The sequence below is a fragment of the Bos javanicus genome, chromosome X (genome assembly GCF_032452875.1).
Source record: "Bos javanicus breed banteng chromosome X, ARS-OSU_banteng_1.0, whole genome shotgun sequence".
Classification (NCBI taxonomy): domain Eukaryota; kingdom Metazoa; phylum Chordata; class Mammalia; order Artiodactyla; family Bovidae; genus Bos; species Bos javanicus.
This window is the reverse complement of record NC_083897.1, coordinates 61,019,053-61,042,252: the sequence shown is the minus strand read 5'-3', so window position 1 is coordinate 61,042,252 and position 23,200 is coordinate 61,019,053. Positions and strand designations below refer to the sequence as shown.

General features: G+C 39.7%; 1 protein-coding gene across 14 annotated transcripts in view; it reads left to right on the top strand.

Annotated features, from left to right (window-relative positions):
- CHRDL1 (chordin like 1) overlaps positions 1 to 23,200 on the top strand; it is a 135,033-nt gene that overhangs the window by 6,151 nt on the left and 105,682 nt on the right. The window lies entirely within an intron of this gene.

Genomic DNA, 23,200 nt, shown 5'->3' with positions numbered 1-23,200 from the left:
AGGGGGGTAATTAACCCTCCTTGTGGCCACATTTGGGAGACTTATGAGTAACCATTGACATCTCTGCCCTTGTTAGGAGCTGTCTGCCTGCCTTTGCCCACTGTGAGCCTCACCTTCTTTGGGCCATTTGCAGCCACCTCCAAGGTGGACCCTGGCTCTGCATTTGAAGGAAAAGCCCTCTCTCTAGTTCCCCTTTTTGGCTGCATCGAAAGAAGCACAAAGTGGAACTGGTCCAAGACGGGGCATTCTCTGCTCCACTGAACTTATTCATGAGAAGGAACTGTGTAAATATGCCTGGTAGGAGCTGAAACAGCATCTGAAGCCCATCATTTCAACACATATCTCCTTTATCAGCTTAAGTTAAATATATTGGGCATGAGGCTCTCTGTTAGGGAGAACAGTGCCGAATCTGTTCCACTGTTACCTGTCTTTCTACTTCACTATGGTTTTCACAGTAAAGTGAGTCTCCTTCCTGAGAGAAATGGGGCTTTTGATTAGGCTTTTAAACATGAGTGATCTATTGTAATCTCTCGTATGATCAAGACACAAAAAAGGAAATTTGAGCAGGACACAGTAGGAGCAAGAGAGCTTAAATCAGCCTCTTCTCTTGTAGTCCTCAACCAACCTTCTTCTGCTTGAATATGTAATCCACCTCAGAACCGTCGTCTTCCAGAAGTTTGCCTTGATTTAAGTGGATGTAAGAGAAAAGTCCAGTCTATTCTCAGCTAAGCTCACAAGCAGCTGGACTTAAAACTCCTTTGTTTCTTAGGGAGAAACTTCCCTTATGGCCTTGTGGCAGCATGGGGAAGCTTGCAACTCATAGGAGACCATCTTCTCTGGGAAGCCTTCCATATTAATAAAGAATTGAGTAATATTGTCCATAGAAATAGACAATTAGAGCTTAATTGACAAACCAAAGGAAAAATGTGATTGAAAACTGATTGACAGGCCCCAAACTATCACTCTCTAACATTTCCTACTGCCTGTGAGTCTGTCCCAAGCCCTTTGGATATTCAGTTGGTGTCAAAATGATTATGTAACAGATGGCCTAAGGGACCAGTTCTGGGCTAGTGTTTCCAGCTTATAGTCAGATAATGAGGCTTAGGTCATCATCATTCCCTAAATGAGCCCTCAGCATCATTCTCTGGGGCCTGACCCAAGCTAACTGTCTCAAAGATATGTGCAAAGTTATCTCCACTAAAAAGAAACTCTAAAAGTCTATGCCTTAGGTATGTTGCCTTGGCACACATACACACTCACACACACACATACACACAGTGCATGCACAGAGCTTTATATTGCAGCTCTACAAGACATTAGACAGAGAAGGCAATGGCACCCCACTCCAGTACTCTTGCCTGGAAAATCCCGTGGGTGGAGGAGCCAGCCTGGCAGACTACAGTCGATGGGGACACAAAGAGTCAGACATGACTGAGCATGCATGCACACACATGGTGTGCAACAGGGAACTAATTTTTTATCTCTGGGTAGTAGTTTCATGACTGTTATTTTTGTTCATTTTTATACTTCTGTTTATTCCAAAGATTTCACAATTGGCAATATTACTTTGACAACAGGAAAAAATCCTTTGAAGTAAAAGGAAATCAGGATTCCCATATTGTGCTGTTGAGTTCTAGAGAAGAGTAGGTATAGGAATGGAAGAAGCAAAATGAGGGGAAAAAAATAACAGAAAAACTTCAAGAAATGTGTAAGGATCATAAAGTTTCATGTCGCTCCTTGCTGCCTGATACTGTTTTACCCAAGGAAGCCAAGGTTTTTTCTCATTCATGGGCTGGTTTGAGTATAAGCATGTTGGTCAAGGCAGATGCTCGGTAGCCTGTTTGCTCTCCCATTTTAGGCATCAGGATGGAATGAGGGGCAATGCTATTATGGTCAAAGACACTCACTCAACTGGTGTAGAATCTGAGGAGGTCTGGAGGAAATGCTTTCATAGCAGAAAGCTGTTTGCACAAGGAAAAGTAGAAGTGGGTGCTGCCACTTGCTAGTAGCTAATTAGCCAGAGTTACCTTGCTCTCACAGGAGGGAAAACCCGCTCAGGAACCCGGGAAATATGGACAGTGCCATCACAGTGGATGAATGAGCCATTTATGGCTTATATAAAAGTTTGTTCCTGTCCAAAAGCAGCGAGGTTGGAGATCTTTAGCTGGGAAAATGTCTTTCTGTAACTCCATTATTCTCAATTGTTAAAGTTGTAGTCAAAAGAGGCCAGGAAGTTCTTTTGAAGTTCAAAGAAGCATAATATTCAGTGCATAATATTCATGCAAATGTAGGACAAAATGAGCTGAAGAGTTTGCCTCTTTTGGCACATCTGACTTAGGTAATGAACTATTGATCAAAGTGAGGTGGAAGAATTGAGTTGTTAAGAATATTTAATTATATATTTCAAATGAACCAGCCTGTGCCAAGGCTGGCAAAAGTCCTTGGGAGAGAAATGGTTGGTGTATTTCATGGCTTCTGTGCCTTCTTTATAAGATGGGTTAGCTGGATCTTCTAAGGGACTAGATTCTTACTCATTTTTCTCCTTTGGAGAAAAGCTTCTAACATTTGTATTTGGCTGAAAATGGGCCTCTGAACTTCCCAGGAAGGATGAGTCCCCAAAAGATTGCAGAGAAGGAAGAAGATAGTGAAATTTTGAGACACAGGAAGCATGGTCTTATGGAGCCTACCCAGAGCCTCTTTATTGTGAAAGTCAACCAGAAGGGCTTGAGTCCCCCACCTCCAGGTTATTGCTTGGACATTCAAGGTGATTATTTGACAAGACAAAGAAATGAGCAGAAGAATAGATGTATTCACATCTTAGAAGTTCAGATAGGTAGAAGTAGAGTAAATGAGAATGCTTTAAAATTAGCTTAATGCCTTTCAAGGTATATTCTTAATTATTTTTTATGTTGGGAGGGACCAGTGGTGTTGGCTATGGAAACTCTGGAGTCCACTTTGATCCAAACCCCAGATCCACGACTTCCTTACTTACTTTGGGAATGTTGCTTAATCTCTCCAGCTTTCGTGCTCTTATCAGTACAGTAGGGGGAATAATAGTGTATTGATTGTAAACATGGTCATCTAAAGACTCGATCATATTGTGCACACAGAGGGCTGTGTGACAGTGGCTGGCACACAGTTTTTAATGAATGGTAGCTTCCCTGATGGCTCAGACAGTAAAGAATCTGCCTCTAGTGCAGGAGACCCGGGTTTGATCCTCGGGTCAGAAGGATCCCCTGGAGAAGGGAATGTCAACCCACTCCAGTATTCTTGCTTGGAGATTCCATGGACAGGGGAGCCTGGCAGGCTACAGTCCATGGGGTTGCAGAGTCAGACACAACTGAGTGACTAACATACGCACACACAGCAATTAGAGTAACTCTCTTACAGGCCAAATGATATTATCACCTTAATTTTCAAATGAGAAACTTGAAACTGAGTGAGGCCAAGTGACTTTGTACAAAGCCAGACAGCAAATCCAGGGCAGCACCAGAATGAAAACCCAGGTCTCCAGATCCGCTGTTCTGTTCACAACACCAGTTTGTGTCTAGCAGTTCTTTGAGGAAGCCAGTGCCTTCTCTTGAATAGAAGCCCAGTGCTTTGCACATGTGGAGAAGGAAATAGTAACCTACTCCTGTATTCTTCCCTGGCGAATCCCATGGACAGAGGATCCTGACAGGCTACAGTCCATGGGGTCCCAAAGAGTCGGACACAACTGAAGTGACTTAGCATGGCATGCACAGCTTTGCACATGGCAGCCACGTAACATGTGAGATGATCTGAGTAGATGAATAAAGAACTTTGTAATCAGAATTCCAAAGACAGGCAGTATACTATTTGGGAGTTAAAAGATAGAGTCTAGGACTAAAATTATTCTGGAACCTAAATAAGCTAAGCCAAAGGAAATGTGTGAGGAAGGCTAAAAATATGTGCCTTTATGTGCATGCTTCTTAGATTTCCCTGACTTATCAGAAGGATTGGAATGCCCTCATAGTCTAATGGAGAGTGAACTGTGCTCTAAGTCAGGAGACCTGGCTTCTGGTCAGTTCTATTGCTCACTGTGTGGTGTTGGTTGAGTCATTCATGCTCTCTCTGAACTAAAGATTCTCTACTCTCTGAGAGGAATTCTTCCCTTCTGGACAGCAAACTAAAGGATGGGAGAATAAGGGGTTGTGCAGCGGGGAGGGCAAGGGAAACCAGAAAAATGAAAGTGGAAGTGTTAGTCCCTCAGTCACGTCCAACTCTTTGGACCCCATAGACTGTAGTCTGCAAGGCTCTTCTGTCCATGGGATTCTCCAGGCAAGAATACTGGAGTGGGTTGCCATTTCCTCCTCCAGGGGATCTTCCCGACCCAGGGATTGAACCTGTCTCCTGAATTGCAGGCACATTCGTTACTGTCTGAGGCATCAGGGAAACCAAGGCTCTGTCTTTAGTATTTGGAGCACACCTGGACTTTTATCATTGTCACAAGGTCTTTGCAAAAAGCGTTTTACTCATTTAAGATTTATAGCGTGCTACTTCCCAGAAGGGTAGTTATAGGTTCTATATGAAAGAATGGGATTTCCTGGTAGATCAGCTGGTAAGGAATCCACCTGCAATGCAGGAGACCCTGGTTCAATTCCTGGGTTGGGAAGATCCCCTGGGGAAGTGATAGGCTACCCACTACAGTATTCTTGGGCTTCCCTGGTGACTCAGATGGTAAAGAATCCACCTGCAGTGTGAGAGACCTGGGATCAATCCCTGGGTTGGGAAGATCCCCTGGAGGAGGGCATGGGAACCTACTCCAGTATTCTTGCCTGGATAATCCCCATGGACAAAGGCACCTGGCAGGCTACAGTCCATGGGGTCACAAAGAGTCGGACACCACTGAGTGACTAAGCCCAGCACATCACAGCATATACAAAAGAATAGTTGCAAGATAACTTTTTAAAAGCTGAAACAAAAAATAGAGGCCATCTGACCAAAGTAGAAAGGGTAGATATTTTTAACACCTGATTTGGTATCATGGGGCTTCCCAGGTGGCTCAGTGGTAAAGAATCCACCTGTCAGTGCAGGAGATGCAAGAGATGCGGGTTCCATCCCTGGGTCAGGAAGATCCCCTGGAGAAGGAAATGGCAACCCTCTCCAGTATTCTTGCCTGGAAAATTCCATGGACAGAGGGGCCTGGTGGGCTATAGTTCATGGGGTCTCAGAGAGTCAGATACAATTGAGTGACTGAGCATGCACAAAGGTTGATACATTACAGTATTCACGTTTCTAAGTTGGTGTATGCTTCCTGAAAAGATAAAAAGAGAAGCTTTCCATTGGTTGGCAAGAGAAAAGTACAATTTCATCTACCTCCCACTTAGTCAAATGGTATTAATGATGGGATGTTTGCAGAAAGTACATTTTGGGTGGTACAAAGACACAAATTGTAATCTTGGTTTCATAGAAGAAAGAAGAATCATATTTGGCATTTCTCTATTAACCCTCTGTAAAGGAATAGGGCAAACATTAAATTATATCTAATATAAATTTTTTTAAGTGCTAAGTTAATGTAGTCCAGATAGTTTAACTTTGAATGATATAAGCTAATCGAAGGTTAGAACATGGAAATGTTATACATATGGTTGTTTAATATGTCTAGTAGACTGCATTGTCAATTATCAGATGCCCTAAGCAAAGTTTACATCAATGTGATTTTTTTCTATTTAAAAATAGATGTCATTTTTCAACATTCAGAAGAAAATAAAAGTATTAGAGAAACAAAAGTCATTGGTAATCTCAACATTTATGTTCAGTTCAGTTCAGTCACTCAGTCGTGTCCGACTCTTTGCAACCCCATGAATCACAGCACGCCAGACCTCCCTGTCCATCACCAACTCCCAGAGTTCACTCAAACTCATGTCCATCAAGTCAGTGATGCCATCCAGCCATCTCATCCTCTGTCATCCCCTTTTCCTCCTGCCCACAATCCCTCCCAGCATCAGAGTCTTTTCCAATGAGTCAACTCTTCGCATGAGGTGGCCAAAGTACTGGAGTTTCAGCTTCAGCATCATTCCTTCCAAAGAACGCCCAGGACTGATCTCCTTTAGAATGGACTGGTTGGATCTCCTTTAGAATGGACTGGTTGGATCTCCTTGCAGTCCAAGGGACTCTCAAGAGTCTTCTCCAACACCACAGTTCAGAAGCATCAATTCTTCGGCACTCAGCTTTCTTCACGGTCCAACTCTCACATCCATACATGACCACTGGAGAAACCATAGCCTTGACTAGACGGACCTTTGTTGGCAAAGTAACGTCTCTGCTTTTGAATATGCTATCTAGGTTGGTCATAACTTTCCTTCTAAGGAGTAAGCGTCTTTTAATTTCATGGCTGCAATCATCATCTGCAGTGATTTTGGAGCCCAAAAAATAAAGTCTGACACTGTTTCCAGTGTTGCCCCATCTATTTCCCATGAAGTGATGGGACCAGATGCCATGATCTTAGTTTTCTGAATGTTGAGCTTTAAGCCAACTTTTTCACTCTCCTCTTTCACTTTCATCAAGAGGCTTTTTAGTTCCTCTTCACTTTCTGCCATAAGGGTGGTGTCATCTGCATGTTAATCATGGTTAATTGGTATATAGACTTAGAGTCTTTTTTTCTATGTAACTACACACACACACACACACACACACACACACACACATGTGTGGGCTTCCATGGTGGCTCAGATGGTAAAGAATCTGCCTGCAATGCCAGAGACCCAGGTTCAATCCCTGGGTTGGGAAGATCCCCTGGAAAAATAAATGGCAACTCCAGCACTCCAGTATTCTTGCCTGGGAAATCCCATGTATAGAGGAGCCTGGCGGGCTACAGTCTATGGGGGTCACAAAAGAGTTGGACATGACTTAGCAGCTAAATGACAACAACAACACATATATATTATTTTATAAAAATGAAGCACTCAGGCAGGGTATGTGCCCAGTAGTGGGATTACTGGGTCATATGGTAGTTTATTCCTAGTGTTTTGAAAAGAATCTCTATACTGTTCTCCATAGTGGCTGTGCCAGTTTACATTACCACTAACAGTACAGGAGGGCTCCCTTTCCTCCACATCCTCTGCAGCATTTATTGTTTATAGATTTTTTTTATGATGGTCATTCTTATTGGAGTGAGATGATACATCACTGTAGTTTTGATTTGCATTTCTCTAATAATGAGCAGTGTTAAGCATTTTTCCATGTGTTTATTGGCTATCTGGGTGTCCTCTTTGGAGAAGTATGTGTTTAGGTCTTCTGCCCATTTTTTGATTGAGTTGTTTGTTTTTCTGATATTGAGCTGCATGAGCCATAATTCAAAAAGACACATGTACCCCAGTGTTCATTGCAGCACTATTTACAATTGCCAGGACATGGAATCAACTTAGATGTACATTGACAGATGAATGGATAAAGAAGTTGTGGTACATATGTACAATGGAATATTACTCAGACATAAAAAGGAGCAAGCTTGAGTCAGTTCTAGTGAGGTGGATGAACCTAGAGCCTGTTACACAGAGTGAAGTAAGTCAGAAAGAGAAAAAGAAATATCATATATTAATGCATATGTATAGAATCTAGAAAATAGTACTGATTAACCTATTTGCAGGGCAGGAATAGAGATGCAGACTTAGAGAACATACTTGTGGACACAGCAGGGGAAGGAGAGGGTGGAATGCATTGATAAAATACTGTTGAAATATATACATTACCATATATAAAATAAGCCAACTAGGTGGAAGTTGCTGTATAACATGGGGAGCTCAACCAAGTGCTCTGTGACAACTTAGAGGGGTGGGAGGGAGGGTCAAGAGGAGGGGATGTATGTATATTTATGGCTGATTCACACTGGTGAATGGCAGAAATCAACACAGCATTGTAAAGCAATTATCCTCCTATTAAAAAAAAATTTAAATGAAGCACTGATTCATCATGGATTCTCTAAAGTGCACCTGTAGTGGAGACTTAGCCTATGTTGTCTGAAGTGAAAACTGGATAAGTTAGATATCAGTTGTGGGGCACACAAAGTTGATTCTGTTGTGAAGAGTTCAAGAGCACAACTTAAATTCTTGACCAAATAGTAAGTAAACCTCCTTTAGCAGAGATTTGTGCAGCTGAGGTGCTGATAGAAGGAACAATTTGTTTTTTTCAGACAAGAGCTTTGATTTTTTGCCCAAAGTCCTATGCCAGATGACAAGTAAGAGATGATTTTAGCCAGAAAAATTATTCAGATCAGATTTCACCAGTTGAGCAGCCTTTCTGTAAAAGTATCTCCCATGGCCTTGAGAATACCATCAAATCTCAGTTATCCATGTTAATGGAAGATAGAAAGGCACAATGAATTGAAATTTCATGGAAAATCTTCATTTCTCAACTTAGCCAATGATGTCGCCTTGCTCAACTCTCAAACCTCTTTGAAATATGGACCTTTTCTTCTCATTGAGTTTGCCCACCTGCTAGTAGAAAAGCTAGTAGAAAAGGCAGGTAGTGGAAGCCCAGGCTGTGCATAGGCCACTCAATATATATTAAGTTGAATTAATTTTGGACAAATGATCCAACAAGTAGGAATAAGATAATTAACTACCAGATAAAGAGAAATAAGCTATATACTCAAAAGTGAAGGACTTGGGTTTTTCTTGGCTTTCCGTTTTCACTGGCTTCAGTAGCCTGAAAATGAAGTCTTAAAGCCCCGAGGAATTCTGACTGAGACTTCAGTTCTAGAAACCCAATTTTCAGAGATATAGGACATTTTTTTTCTGTAGTGACTGCTACATCATGCCCTTCGTTCTGCTTCAAGTTAGATAAATGTCAGAAGAGAAGTACTTATGCTTTTAATTTTTTCTTCACTATTATAGTAGCCTTTAAAAAAATACTCCAAAAGGAATTTGTTTACTTGATTTGTCCTCTTATATAATGAACAGCAAAGATTCATCTCTCCCTGTCCACTGACTGTATGTGTTATAATAAAATAAATATTATTGTAGTACTTAACATGATGATGTGTCTACAGTAATAGCTCTTATCGAAAACTGTTCATGGGAATGTTTCTTGCCTTTAGACTGGTGATGAAGTTATTGAACTTTTGACCTGGTGCTCGGTGCTAGACAGTAATGGTTGGGGAAAACATTGATGGCATAGAAGCACATCTTTGTTGTTTACTTTTTGTCATCATTTCTGTTAACAGGGGCCCTTAAAGTATCAGGGATTATCACTTTCAATTAGGGCCACATGAACCCATTTGAAAAATAGCTGTGATGATACAGGTTGAAGGTCCATCTCAAATGTTCATTGAAATTCTCTTGGGACCAAGTTCTACTCTACAGATACCATGAGTCAGTGGTAAGTCATGAAGTCTCTGGACTTCCCAGGTGGCTCAGTGGTAAAGAATCTGCCAGTGCAGGAGCCATAGGAGACAAGGGTTCAATCCCTGGGTTGGGAAGATCCCTTGGAGATGGAATATGGCAACCCACTCCAGTATTCTTGCCTGGGAAATCCCATGGACAAAGGAACTCGGAAGGCTACAGTCCATGGAGTCACAAAGAGTTGGACATGACCGAGAGACTGAGCACTTGAAGTCTCCAGATGGTATTACTCAGGTACTGGCAAGTGATAAGTTTACTTGCCTGAATCTCCTTCAAGTTGGTGAGGTATCACTGTTTCAATAAAATCAACTCACTTGTGCTTCTTGTCCAAGATAATATACTGGAACTTGAGGTGTGGTCGGAGAAGACAATGGCACCCCACTCCAGTACTCTTGCCTGGAAAATCCCATAGATGGGGGAGCCTGGTGGGCTGCCATCTATGGGGTTGCACGGAGTCAGACACGACTGAGTACCTTCACTTTCACTTTTCACTTTCATGCATTGGAGAAGGAAATGGCAACCCACTCCAGTGTTCTTGCCTGGAGAATCCCAGGGACAGGGGAGCCTGGTAGGCTGCCGTCTATGGGGTTGCACAGAGTTGGACACGACTGAGGTGACTTAGCAGCAGCAGCAGCAGAGGTGTGGTCAATGTTGCTGTGTAACTCATGAAAGTTTTTTAAAGTTCAGACTTATAATAATGTGCTGAAATGGACTTTATCATAGTTTCTGAAAATTGAGCATTGTTCCATGTACTCACGGAGAAATCAGCTGTAATTCAGTTAAGCACCCAATCTTGGACAACCATGGTAAAACATGTCTTGAAGATTATAGTTTTAAAAAAAATTATAGTGTTTACTTTTGCTATGTAGTTGAAATCAGTGTCAGTAATTGCAGCAGTGTTGTTTTATAGCACCAGTGATATTATTGTTTAGCTCCTTGTCTCTGCCTTCAGTTCCTGAATTTGCTCCTTCCAGGAATTTGTGGATTTCTTTTTGGAGCATAATTAGCCAAATCCCATGTTGCTCAGGTAGTAGGACCAGAGTATTTGATGAAGACCACTGTGTTTGCATTTATGGTCAGGTTTTGATGCATAGTTAGTTTTTGAGTAAGATGTTTTCATCCTCAAGATGCATAGTTGGGAAGACACTAGTATGGCGCTAGTGGTAAAGAACCCGCCTGCCAATGCAGGAGACATAAGAGATGTAGGTTCAATCCCTGGGTCAGGAAGATCCCCTGGAGGAGAGCATGGCAACCCACTCCAGTATTCTTGCCTGGAGAATCCCATGGACAGTGGAGCCTGGCGGGATATAGTCCACGGGGTCGCACAGAGTTGGACACGACTGAAGCAACTTAGACCTTGACCTAGTATTGTAATGTGAGATAAATGCCATGTATTGTGAGAAAAATGCTGATGGGTATAAAGAGAATGAAAAAGAACTTTCAGCAGGGTTACTCGTCTCTTCCCAATTCTATTTCATAGCTCTTGGAAGCACAGGCACTATTTCATACTTTATAATTTATCCTTGAGATAAATACCAAAAAATGCAAAATGAAGTCTTCCAGTTGTATCATTTCCTATAGTCATTTGAGTATGACTTGTCTTCACTACAGACAACACCTGATTCATTAAAAAGTGAGCAAAGCTGTGTTTCCAGGTAGGGTGGGAAGGGTGGTTTGAGAAAAAGTTAGGCAAGAATGTGTGGAAGCCCTTTATTTTTTAAGTTCTAAAAGTGGGTGACATGCACTTTACACTCATGTAGCAGGACAGGCAAAATGCTACTGTGGTTTCAGTCCTTGGTTCTGAGGCCAGCCTTCTTAGATTTGAATCCCAGCTCCATACCTTGACTACTTATGTCAACTTAGGCAAGTTACCACACCTCCCTGTGCCTCATCTCTAAAATGGGGCTAATAATGGGATCTAGCTTGTAGGGTTGTGGCAAGAATTTATTGAATTCATGGATGTAAAGCCCTTAACTTATAAGACATGTTCAACAAATTTTGTTGTTATTTTTCTTATTGCTGTTATCATCATGCTCATCTGACTCAGTGTTCTTCAGGACCTGGTTTCTTGGCCTCTTTTTACCTTTATCTTCTACCTCCTTAGCCTTGAGCCAAATTTGGAGAAGGCAAATTCAGATCGGCCAATTTCACACATTGTCTAACAATACTCTATCTAGAGGCTGAATTTGGGGCAAACAGAATCTGTTGGCTGAAACAAGTTATTTGGATCATCTGTGGTTGTCATGAATAGTGGTGAGCTCAGATATATTGAAAGGATCCATTTAAGAGTTTCTGTAAAGAAATCTATCTTAAAGATATTTTAGAGAGGTGATAGCAACTTGTTTAACAGCTGTAGATAAAGAATACCCTCCTTGTGGCATTGGTGTATACCGTTCCTTTGGAAATTGACTTGCCTGTAAGTTAGAATCTTAGCAATTTGGAAATGAGTTTTAAAAATATGTAAATGCACATGAAACCCACATTTTGATAGCTTGCCTTGTTTTGGTGCTTACTTAGTCTTTCAGGGGTGGGTCCTTATCTTTTATCATCCCATCTCTTTATCATCCAGAAAGGAATAAATCACCCAACCATGCAGATCACATTGCTAATAATGAAAGCTCATCCAGTTTCATATTTTAAGTAGGTAGATCTCATGTCAGCCTCTGAGTGAGCTGATTATTTCTAGCAAAATAATCCAGAATCAAATATGTAATACACAGGTTCCATCTTACTTTGCAATGTGAATTTAAATCAACAAAGTAATTTCCAGCTTACCTCCATCCAAGTATTAACAATTGAAGAACCAATCAAGTAAGGCAATTTATGCCAGCCTAATAATACCACCTAAATAGCCTCCTGCATGGATTTGCTTCTAAGTGTATACTCAGATTTTTCTGAAATGTCTAGATAAGTTGTTTATATGAAATGCAAATAACTTAGGTGTTTTAAAGACTATGAATTTATCGAATTTATTTTATAGAAACAGTCATTCTCTTCTCACCAGTATGTGGAAGTTTGCCAAAGGTGCCTCATTTATGTTTATTTTGGGAAATTCATGATTTGTCTCTCCTCAATTAAACATGCAGGGATTGTTAAAAATATTTCCTACTTGATTCTATAACACTGTGGAGCAGAGATCTAATTTGTGTATTTACCAATAAAATTGTATTCCTGAGACTTGGGTGAAAAATACACAACTTTTGCCTACAAAGTAACTTTGATTTTTCTGAGTTCTTTTAATCAATAAACGGTCTTGAGCACTTACATTTAGTCCAGAATGTAGCTTAATATAATAATATTAACAGTAATAATGGTAATATCATAAAAGGAGAAATTAAAAGGTCCCTTGGACTGCAAGGAGATCCAACCAGTCCATTCTGAAGGAGATCAGCCCTGGGATTTCTTTGGGAGGAATGATGCTAAAGCTGAAGCTCCAGTACTTTGGCCACCTCATGCGAAGAGTTGACTCATTGGAAAAGACTCTGATGCTGGGAGGGATTGGGGACAGGAGGAGAAGGGGATGACAGAGGATGAGATGGCTGGATGGCATCACTGACTCGATGGACGTGAGTCTGAGTGAACTCCGAGAGTTGGTGATGGATAGGGAGGCCTGGCGTGCTGCGCTTCATGGGGTCGCAAAGAGTCGGACACGACTGAGCGACTGATCTGATCTGATCTGATAAAGAAAAAAAGAATTGTTTCCATTTTCCCTCACCAAATTTATGAAGTTTTAAGCAATTAAAATATCCAGTGTTGGACATTTTCACACACTGCAATTGGGAAGTAAATTAGTGCAGCTTTTCTGGAAGGCAGCTTGACAGTATAGATTGGGAATTTAAAAGCATTCATTACCTTTGACTCAATAAAACTACCTCTAAGAATTTATATTTAGAAAATAACCAGTATTACATACATTAGTATATATGCAAGGATATTTATTTTTTGTTTATTTTTTGGCCACACCTAGAGGCATGTGGCGGAGAAGGCAATGGCAACCCACTCCAGTACTCTTGCCTGGAAAATCCCATGGATGGAGGAGCCTGATAGGCTGCAGTCCATGGGGTCACTAAGAGTCAGACACGACTGAGCGAATTCACTTTCACTTTTCACTTGTATGCATTGGAGAAGGAAATGGCAACCCACTCCAGTGTTCTTGCCTGGAGAATCCCAGGGACAGGGGAGCCTGGTGGGCTGCCGTCTATGGGGTCGCACAGAGTCAGACACGACTAAAGTGACTTAGCAGCAGCAGCAGCAGCAGAGGTATATGGGATCTTAGTTCCTCGACCATGGATCTTCTACTGTCTCCTGCAGTAGAAGCACAGAGTCTTAACTACTGGACAGCCAGGGAAGCCCCTATATACAGGGATATTTATCATGGAATTTTTTTAAAACAAAGAAAAGGATACAATTTGAACCCTCAAATAGGGGATTGGTTAAGAAATTATGTTTCAGCTGTGTTAATGAAAAATCATGTCACTAGGCATGTAGTATAGGGGGAATATTTAATGGCACAAAAATGTACACAATGTGTTAACTTTAGAAGTAGTTTATAAAATGTATATTGTTATATGTTAATTATATAAATAGAAAACTTTATACACTTTTATGCACAGAAGAGAGACTAGAAAGAGCTTCTAGTTTCTTGACATGTAAAGAGCTTGGAAGTTGTCACTCCTATTGTCACAAGAACAAAGACTTAAGGAAATGAAAATCAGCAAGTCCTCTTAAAATCACAGAAAACTGAGGTCACAGGGCAAACTGCCTTGTGGTTTTTACTTTGAAAACTGGAAAGACAGGCGAATACAATCACCACTGCTGGATCCTGGTTGGAGCACTTAATGGGTAATCAGGTAATCGACTAATTGCTGGAGAAGGAGCATGTTCTAGCTTGAAAGAGAAAAACTCCTTTTTGTGAGTTTTTACCTCTAGGATCCCCACCAGGTTCTCAGGTTTGGTGAAAAATTTATAATTGTTATAGGCAGAGGAGGGGGAAAAGTAACCATTTTAAATGAGCCTAGAGTTCTTTATTCTCATTAACTAAGGCCTGGCTTCAGTTCACTTCAGTTTAGTTGCTCAGTCGTGTCCGACTCTTTGCGAACCCCATGAACTGCACCACACCAGGCCTCCCTGTCCATCACCAACTCCCAGAGTTTACTCAAACTCATGTCCATTGAGTCGGTGATGCCATCCAACCATCTCATCCTCTCTGGTCCCCTTCTCCTCCTGCCCTCAATCTTTCCCAGCATCAGGGTCTTTTCAAATGAGTCAGGTGGCTCTTCACATCAGGTGGCCAAAGGATTGGAGTTTCAGCTTCAACATCAGTCCTTCCAGTGGACACCCAGGACTGATCTCCTTTAGGATGGATTGATTGGATCTCCTTGCAGTCCAAGGGACTCTCAAGAGTCTTCTCCAACACCACAGTTCAAAAGCATCAATTCTTCAGCACTCAGCTTTCTTTATAGTCCAACTCTCACATCCATACATGACTACTGGAAAAACCGAGGGAAATGATTTTATCTTAGACTAACTAATTTGGGTTTTATCAGTGCCTAACCCACCCTGGAACGTCTTCACTGGTGGCTGAGTCAGTAAAGCGTCTGCCTGCGATGCCAGAGACGTGGGTTTGATCCTTGGGTCAGGAAGATCCCCTGGAGAAGGAAATGGCAATCAACTCCAGTATTCTTTCCTGGAGAATTCCATGGACAGAGGAGCCTGGTGGGCTACAGTGGAATGGAACCACCCTGGAAGAAGGAATATATGCCCAACTCCACTAGCTTTCCTGTCTCACCTACACTGGTAGGCAGGAGCAAAGTTAATTAGTGCTTTTGAAGGTCACAACTCAGGGATATGGGTCACTAAAAACTGAGAGCTAATTATATGATTATAGAACATTTCTCCTTCCCCTACAATTTGCTACGCATCAATTGGGATCCTGTATAATAACAGGAGATTGAAAGACCTGCAAGCCTTAGACACTGTTTAAGAAGAAGAATCTAGGGAAACCCGATAACAATGGAGAGGATAGACAAAGACACTAGGCACATTTTAGCCTCTGACACCATGGCTACAAAAAAACAGTAAAACTAGCCTAACTCCTAGAGAGCTTAACATAAGACCTCACACTAACGCTCCATTTACCTCAGTTACTTTTACTAAGTACATCATGTCTGAGTTCCAACAAAAAAGTACTGGGCATGCTAAAAGGCAAAGAAAAATCAATCTGAAGAGACAAATCATGCATCAGACCAGGCTCAGATATGGCAGATATTTTGAAATTATCAGACTTGGAATTTAAAATAAAGAAGATTAATGTGTTGAGAACTCTAATGAAAAAAGGAGGCAAAATGTAAGCATATATGGGCAATGTAAAGAGAGATGAAAAATAAGAATCAAAAGGAAATGTGAGAAATCAAAAACACTGTAACAAAAATGAAGAATGCTTTTGATGAACTCATCAGCACACTGGACATGATTGAAGAAAGAGTAAGTCATCTAAAGATATGGCAAGGGGCTTCCCTGGTGGCTCAGTGGCAAAGAATCTGCCTGCCAATCCAGGAGACACAGGTTTAATCTCTGATCTGGGAAAATCCCACAGATTTCTTTTCCAGCATCTGGGAAAATGCTGCAGAGCAAGCAACTAAGCCCATGTGTCACAACTATTGAGCCTCTGTTCTAGAGCCTGGAAACTGCAGCTACTGAGCCCATATGCCACAGATACTGAAGCCCACATGCCCTAGGGCCCATGCTCTGCAGTGAGAGAAGCCACAGCAATGAGAAGCCCATGTATTGCAGCAAAGAATAGCTCCCTGCTTGTCACAACTAGAAAAAAACGCATGCAGCAATAAAGACCTAGCACGGCCATAAATAAATAAATAAATAAAGTATGCCAAGAGAAATGTCCCAAACTGAAAATGTGATCAAACTCAATAGAATATTGAAGAACTGTGGGAAAATTACAAAAAGTATAACACGTATGTAATAGGAATGACAGAAGGAGATGAAAGAAAGGAAAAAGAAATAATGAGTGAAGAAATAATGGCTGAGAATTTTCCAGAAGCAATGACAAACACCAAAGCACAAATCCAAGAAGCCCAGAGAACACAAAGCAGGATACATGTGAGAAAACTTACACCTAGGCATATAATATTTAAACTGCAGAAAATCAAAGACAAAGAGAACATCTTGAAAGAGGAAAAACACATTACATATAGAGGAACTAGGATAAGAATTGCACATGATTTCTCTTCAGAAACCATGCAAGCAGTAAGAGAGTGAAATGAAGCACTTAAATTCTTGAAAGAAAAAATCCATCAACCTATAATTCTGTATCCAGCAAAACTATGCTTCAAAAGTGAATGAGAATATTTTTCAAACAGAAATTGAAGGAATTTTTCACCAATTGACCTGCCTCACAAGAAATGTTAAAATAAATTCTTTAAGAAAGATGAAAATAATGTCAGAAACTCAGATCTATATAAAAAAGGGAAGAGTGTTAAAGAAGGAATAAATGAAGGTAAAGTGAAATCTTTTATTTTTCTTATTCTTAACCTAACAGAATAAAGTTTGTTCAAAATAATAATAGCAACAGTGTACTGAATAATTATAGTTTAAGGAAAAGTGAAATGAATGACAGTGATTTTATAAAGGATGTACTCTGCTACAAAGTGCCTGCAGTGCCTGTGAAGCAGTATAGTGTTATTTGAAAGTGGATTTAGATTTGTGTAAATATGTATTGTAAACTCTATGACTGCTGCTAAGTCACTTCAGTCGTGTCCGACTCTGTGCGACCCCATAGATGGAAGCCCACTAGGCTCCCCCGTCCCTGGGATTCTTCAGGCAAGAACACTGGAGTAGGTTGCCATTTCCTTCTCCAGTGCATGAAAGTGAAAAGTGAAAGGGAAGTCGCTCAGTCATGTCCGACTCTTAGTGACCCCATGGACTGCAGCCCCAAGCTCCTCCATCCATGGGATTTTCCAGGCAAGAGTACTGGAGTGGGGTGCCATTGCCTTCTCCGAACTCTATGACTACTACTAATTAAAAAGATGAGTATAATTGATATACCAAGAAAGAGAGAAAATAGAATAATAGGAAATGCTCAAATAAAGCCATAGAAAGCAGAGGAAGAGTGGAATACACACACAAAAGAAAAAAATAAAAAAAGGAAAATGAATAGAAAATAATTACAGATATTGTCAGTATTAACCCAGCTGTATCAATAATCACTTTAAATGTGAATGGTCTATATACACCAATTAAAAGACAGACTATCCAAGTGGATTATAACAAAAACAAGACCCAACTATATGTTACCTACACACTTTAAATGTAAAGATACATATAAGATTAAAAGTTTAAAGATTAAAGATTATTTTAATCTTTAATAAGATTAAAGATTAAAAGTAAAAGGATGCTACAAAATATCCTCCAATTAAAAATAAACAAATTTTTAAAAGTAAAGGGATGGAGAAAGATATAACATGCTAACACACTAATTAGATGAAAGTAGGAGGAACTATATTAGTTTTAGACAAAGCAGACTTCAGAGCAAGGAAAATTATGTGTATACCTAACAGAGCATCAAAATACATGATGTAAAAATGGATAGTACTGCAAGAAGATACAGACAAGTCCACTATTTTAGAGAGTTTAAAACCTCTCTATTAGTAATCAACAGATCCAGCAGGCAGAAAGTTAATAATGGTATAGTTGAACTGAACCACACCAGCAGTCAACGGGATCTAATTGTCATCTGCAGAGTATTTCATCCAACAACAGCCGAATACACATTCTTCTCCAGGTCAATGGAACATTCACCAAGATGGACCACATTCATGGATAATAAAACAGATCTTAACAAAACTTATAAGAATATAAATTATATCAGTATGCTCTCAGAACATAGTAGAATTAGACTAAAAAATCAATAGCAGAAATATACCTGTAAAAATATAAAAATATTTAGAGATTAAACAGTATACTTCCAAATAGCACATAGGCCAAAGAAGTCTCAAGTGAAGTTTAAACACATTTTGGATTATATGAAAATAAAAATATAATTTATAAAAATTCTAAGCACTGCTTAGAGGGAAATTTATAGCATAGAATTAATATATTAGAAAAAAAGATCTGATATCAATAATCTCAGCTTCCACCTTAGGAAACTAGAAAAAGAAGAGCAAATCAAACCCAAAGTAAGCAGAAGAAAAGAAATATTAAAAAATTAAAGCAGAAATCAATGAAAGTTATACCAGGAAAACAAAAGAGAAAAATCAATGAAACCGAAGTCTGGTTCTTTGAAAAGATCAATAAAATAGATAAACTTCTAGTCAGATTAACTAAAAAAGAAAGCACAAATTACTAATTTCAGAAATGAAAAAAAGGCCATCACTACCACCAGAACTGTCATAAAAATATGCACAATTCCATGCCAATAATATGATAACTTAGGGAAAACCTTACCAATATCTGGGAGGATACAACCAACTAAAACTCACATAAAATAGACAATCTGAATAGGCTTACGTCTGTTAAAGAAATTAATACTCTTTCAAAACGGAAAGCACCATGCCCAGATAATAAACTGGTGAATTCTCCCAAACATTTAAGGACATAATACCAGTACTCTACAATCAGTTTCAGAAGATGAAAGCAGAGGGAGAGAGCACTCCCTAATTCATTCTATGAGACCAATATTACCCTAATACCAAAACCAGACAAAGACATTGTAAGAAAGGAACTACAGATTAATATCTCCCATGCAATAATCCTCAACAAAATATTAGCAAATTGAATCTAGCAATGTAGGAAAAATCCAGTCAAGTGGGATTTTTTTCCAGGCTGTTTCATCATCCAAAAATCAATTAATATAATCCATCACATCAAAAGAAAAACTACTCGATTATATCAATACATGCAGAAAAATCACTTGACAAAAGTGAACAATATACAGTGAATGAGAATAGAGTGAAGACTTCTTCAACTTCATAAAGAACATCTATAAAAAAAAAATCTACCAGGAATACAATACTTAACGGAGAGAAGCTAAATGTTTTAGCCTAAGATCAAGAACAAGGCAATGGTGTTGTTTCTCACCATTCCTACTCAGTGTTGTATTGGAAGTCCTAACAAATGCAGTAAGACGGGAAATGGAAATAAAGTGCATACATATTTGGAAGGAAGACATAAAACTACCTTTGCTAGCAGATGGCATGATTATTTTAAAATTCCAAAAAATCAACCAAAAAAAAAAAAAAAACCCTTCTAAAATTAATGAGCCATTAGAGTAAGGTTTAAGAATATGAAGTTAATATATGAAAGTCAATTGTTTTCCTATATACCATTAATGAACAATTGGAATCTATAATTAAAAACACAATACCATTTACGTTAGCACCAGAAAATGAAATACTTAGATATAAATTTAGCAAAATATATATAAAATCTATGTGAGGAAAACTATGAAACTCTCAGGAAAGATATCAAATTACTGGAAAGAGATTCCATGTTCATGGACAGAAAGACTCAATATTGTTAAGATACTAGTAGTTCATGACTTGATCTATAGATTCAATACCATTCAAAATCCCAGCAGTTTAACTTGTGGACATCCAGGAATGTGAAGTCAAGTGGGCCTTCAGATCAGATCAGAGGCCTTAGGAAGCATCATTATGAACAAAGCTAGTGGAGGTAATGGAATTCCAGTTGAGCTATTTCAAATCCTAAAAGATAATACTGTGAAAGTGCTGCACTCAATATGCCAGCAAATTTGGAAAACTCAGCAGTGGCCACAGGACTGGAAAAAGGTCAGTTTTCATTCCAAACCCAAAGAAAGGCAATGCCAAAGAATGCTCAAACTACCGCACAATTCCACTCATCTCACCCACTAGCAAAGTAATGCTCAAAATTCTTCAAGCCAGGCTTCAGCAATATGTGAACTGTGAACTTCCAGATGTTCAAGCTGGATTTAGAAAAGGCAGAGGAACCAGAGATCAAATTGTCAACATCTGTTGGATCATCGAAAAAGCAAGAGAGTTCCAGAAAAACATCTACTTCTGCTTTATTGACTATGCCAAAGCCCTTGACTGTGTGGATCACAACAAACTCTGAGAAATCTGTATGTGGGTCAAGAAGCAACAGTTAGAACTGGACATGGAACAACAGACTGGTTCCAAATCAGGAAAGGAGTACATCAAGGCTGTATATTGTCACCCTACTTATTTAACTTATATTCAGAGTACATCATGAGAAATGCTGGGATGGATGAAGTACAAGTTGGAATCAAGATTGCCAGGAGAATATCAATAACCTCAGATATGCAGATGATACCACCCTTATGGCAGAAAGTGAACTAAAAAGCCTCTTGATGAAAGTGAAAGAGGAGAGTGAAAAAGTTGGCTTAAAACTCAACATTCAGAAAACTAAGATCATGGTATCTGGTCCCATCGCTTCATGGCAAATTGATGGGGAAACAGTGGAAACAGTGACAGACTTTATTTGAGGGGGGCTTCAAAATCACTGAAGATGGTGACTGCAGCCATGAAATTAAAAGACACTTGCTCCTTGGGAGAAAAGTTATGATGAACCTATACAGCATATTAAAAAGCAGAGACATTATTTTGCCAACAAAGGTCCGTCTAGTCAAAGCTGTGGTTTTTCTAGTAGTCATGTAGGGATGTGAGAGTTGGACTATAAAGAAAGCTGAGCACCGAAGAATTGATGTTATTAAACTGTGGTATTGGAGAAGACTCTTGAGAGTCCCTTGGACTGCAAGGAGATCCAACCAATCCATCCTAAAGGAATCAGTCCTGAATATTTATTGGAAGGACTGATGCTGAAGCTGAAACTCCAATACTTTGGCCACCTTATGCAAAGAACTGACTCATTAGAAAAGACCCTGATGCTGGGAAAGATTGAAGGCTGGAAGAGAAAGGTACAAGAGAGGATGAGATGGTTGGATGGCATCACCGACTCAATGGACATGAGTTTGAGTAAACTCTGGGAGTTGGTGATGGACAGGGAGGCCTGACATGCTGCCTTCCATGGGGTCTCAAAGAGTGGGACAGGACTGAGTGACTGAATTGAAATGAACTGAACTTACCTTGTGGAAATTAACAAAGTTAACTCTAAAGTTTATATGGAAAGGTCTGAATCAGAATTGCCAACACAATAGTGAAGAACCTCAACAAAGTTAGAGAACTGATGCTACCCAACTTCAAGACTTGCTATAAAGCTATAGTACTTAACATAATATGATGTTGTTGAAAGAATAGACAAATGGATCAGTGCAGCATAATAGAATGCCCAGAAATATACCCACACAAATATAGTCAACTGCTCTTTGACGAAAGGAGCAAGGACAATTCATTGGAAAAAGGATAATCTTTTCAACAAATGGTGCTGAAACAACTAGACATCTCCATGTAAAAAATGACCATTAAAAAAACTTACAAAATGAATTACAGATCTAAATATAAAATGCAAAACTATAAAACTTCCAGAAAATAACAAAGGAGAAAAATCTAGGTGACCTTGGGTTTAGTAATGAGTTTTCAGATACACCAAAAGTACGCTCCATGCAAGAAAAAAAGTTGATGAATTGGACTTCATTACAAGTAATAAATTCTGCTATACAAAAGATACTGTTAAGAGAGTGAAAAGACAAGCCACAGACTGAAGGAAAATATTTGCAAAATGCATGTCTGATTGAGGGCTTGTATTGAAATATACAAATAACTGTTAAAGCTCAACAGTAAGAAAATAAACAACCCCATTAATAAATGGGCAAAAGAACTAAACAGATAGTGCACCAAAGAAGATACATGGGTGGCAAATAAGTATATGAAAAGATGCTCAATATTAAATATCATTAGGGAATTGGAAATTAAAACAACAAATGAGATACCACTACACACCTGTTAGAATGGCTAATACCCAAAATACAGACAACAACAAAATACTGATAAGAATGTGGAGCAGTAGGAACTTTCATTCATTGCTGATGAAGAACACTGGAGTGGGAAATGGCAGCCCACTCCAGTGTTCTTGCTTTGAGAATCCCAGGGATGGGGGAGCCTGGTGGGCTGCTGTCTATGGGGTCACACAGAGTCAGACACGACTGAAGTGACTTAGCAGCAGCAGGAACTTTCATTCATAGCTGACGGGAATGCAGGATAGTATAGTCACTTTGGAAGACAGTTTGGCAGTTTCTTAAAGAGCTAGATATAGTCTTACTTTAAAACCCAGCAATCATACTCCCAGGTATCATGCAAATGAATTTTTAATTCATTTCATTTTCAAAAATTGGAAGCAACCAAGTTGTCCTTTCCTAGTGGCTCAAACGATAAAGAATCTGCCTGCAATGTGGGAGACCTGGGTTCAATCCCTGGGTTGGGAAGGTCTCCTGGAGAAGGGCATGGCAACCCACTGCAATATTCTTGCCTGGAGAATCCCATAGACAGAGGAGCCTGGCAGGCTATAATCCACGGGGTCACAAAACGTCAGACATGATTGAGTGACTAAGCACAGCAGCAAAATGTCCTTTAATAGATGAGTTGATAAACAAGCTATACATCCATACAGTGGGATATTATTCAATGATAAACGAACTGTCAAGCCTTGAAAAAGTTTAGAGGAATCTTAAATGTATATTGCTAGGTGAAAGAAGCCAGTCTAAAAAGTCTGCGTACCCTATGATTCCAACTATATGACATCTTGGAAAAGACAAAACTATAGAGACAGTAGAAAGTCAGTGGTTTTTAGGAGTTGTGGGAATGGAGGCAGGGAAAGATGAATAGGCAGAGTATGGGCATATTTAGGGCAGTGAAACTGTTCTGTATGAT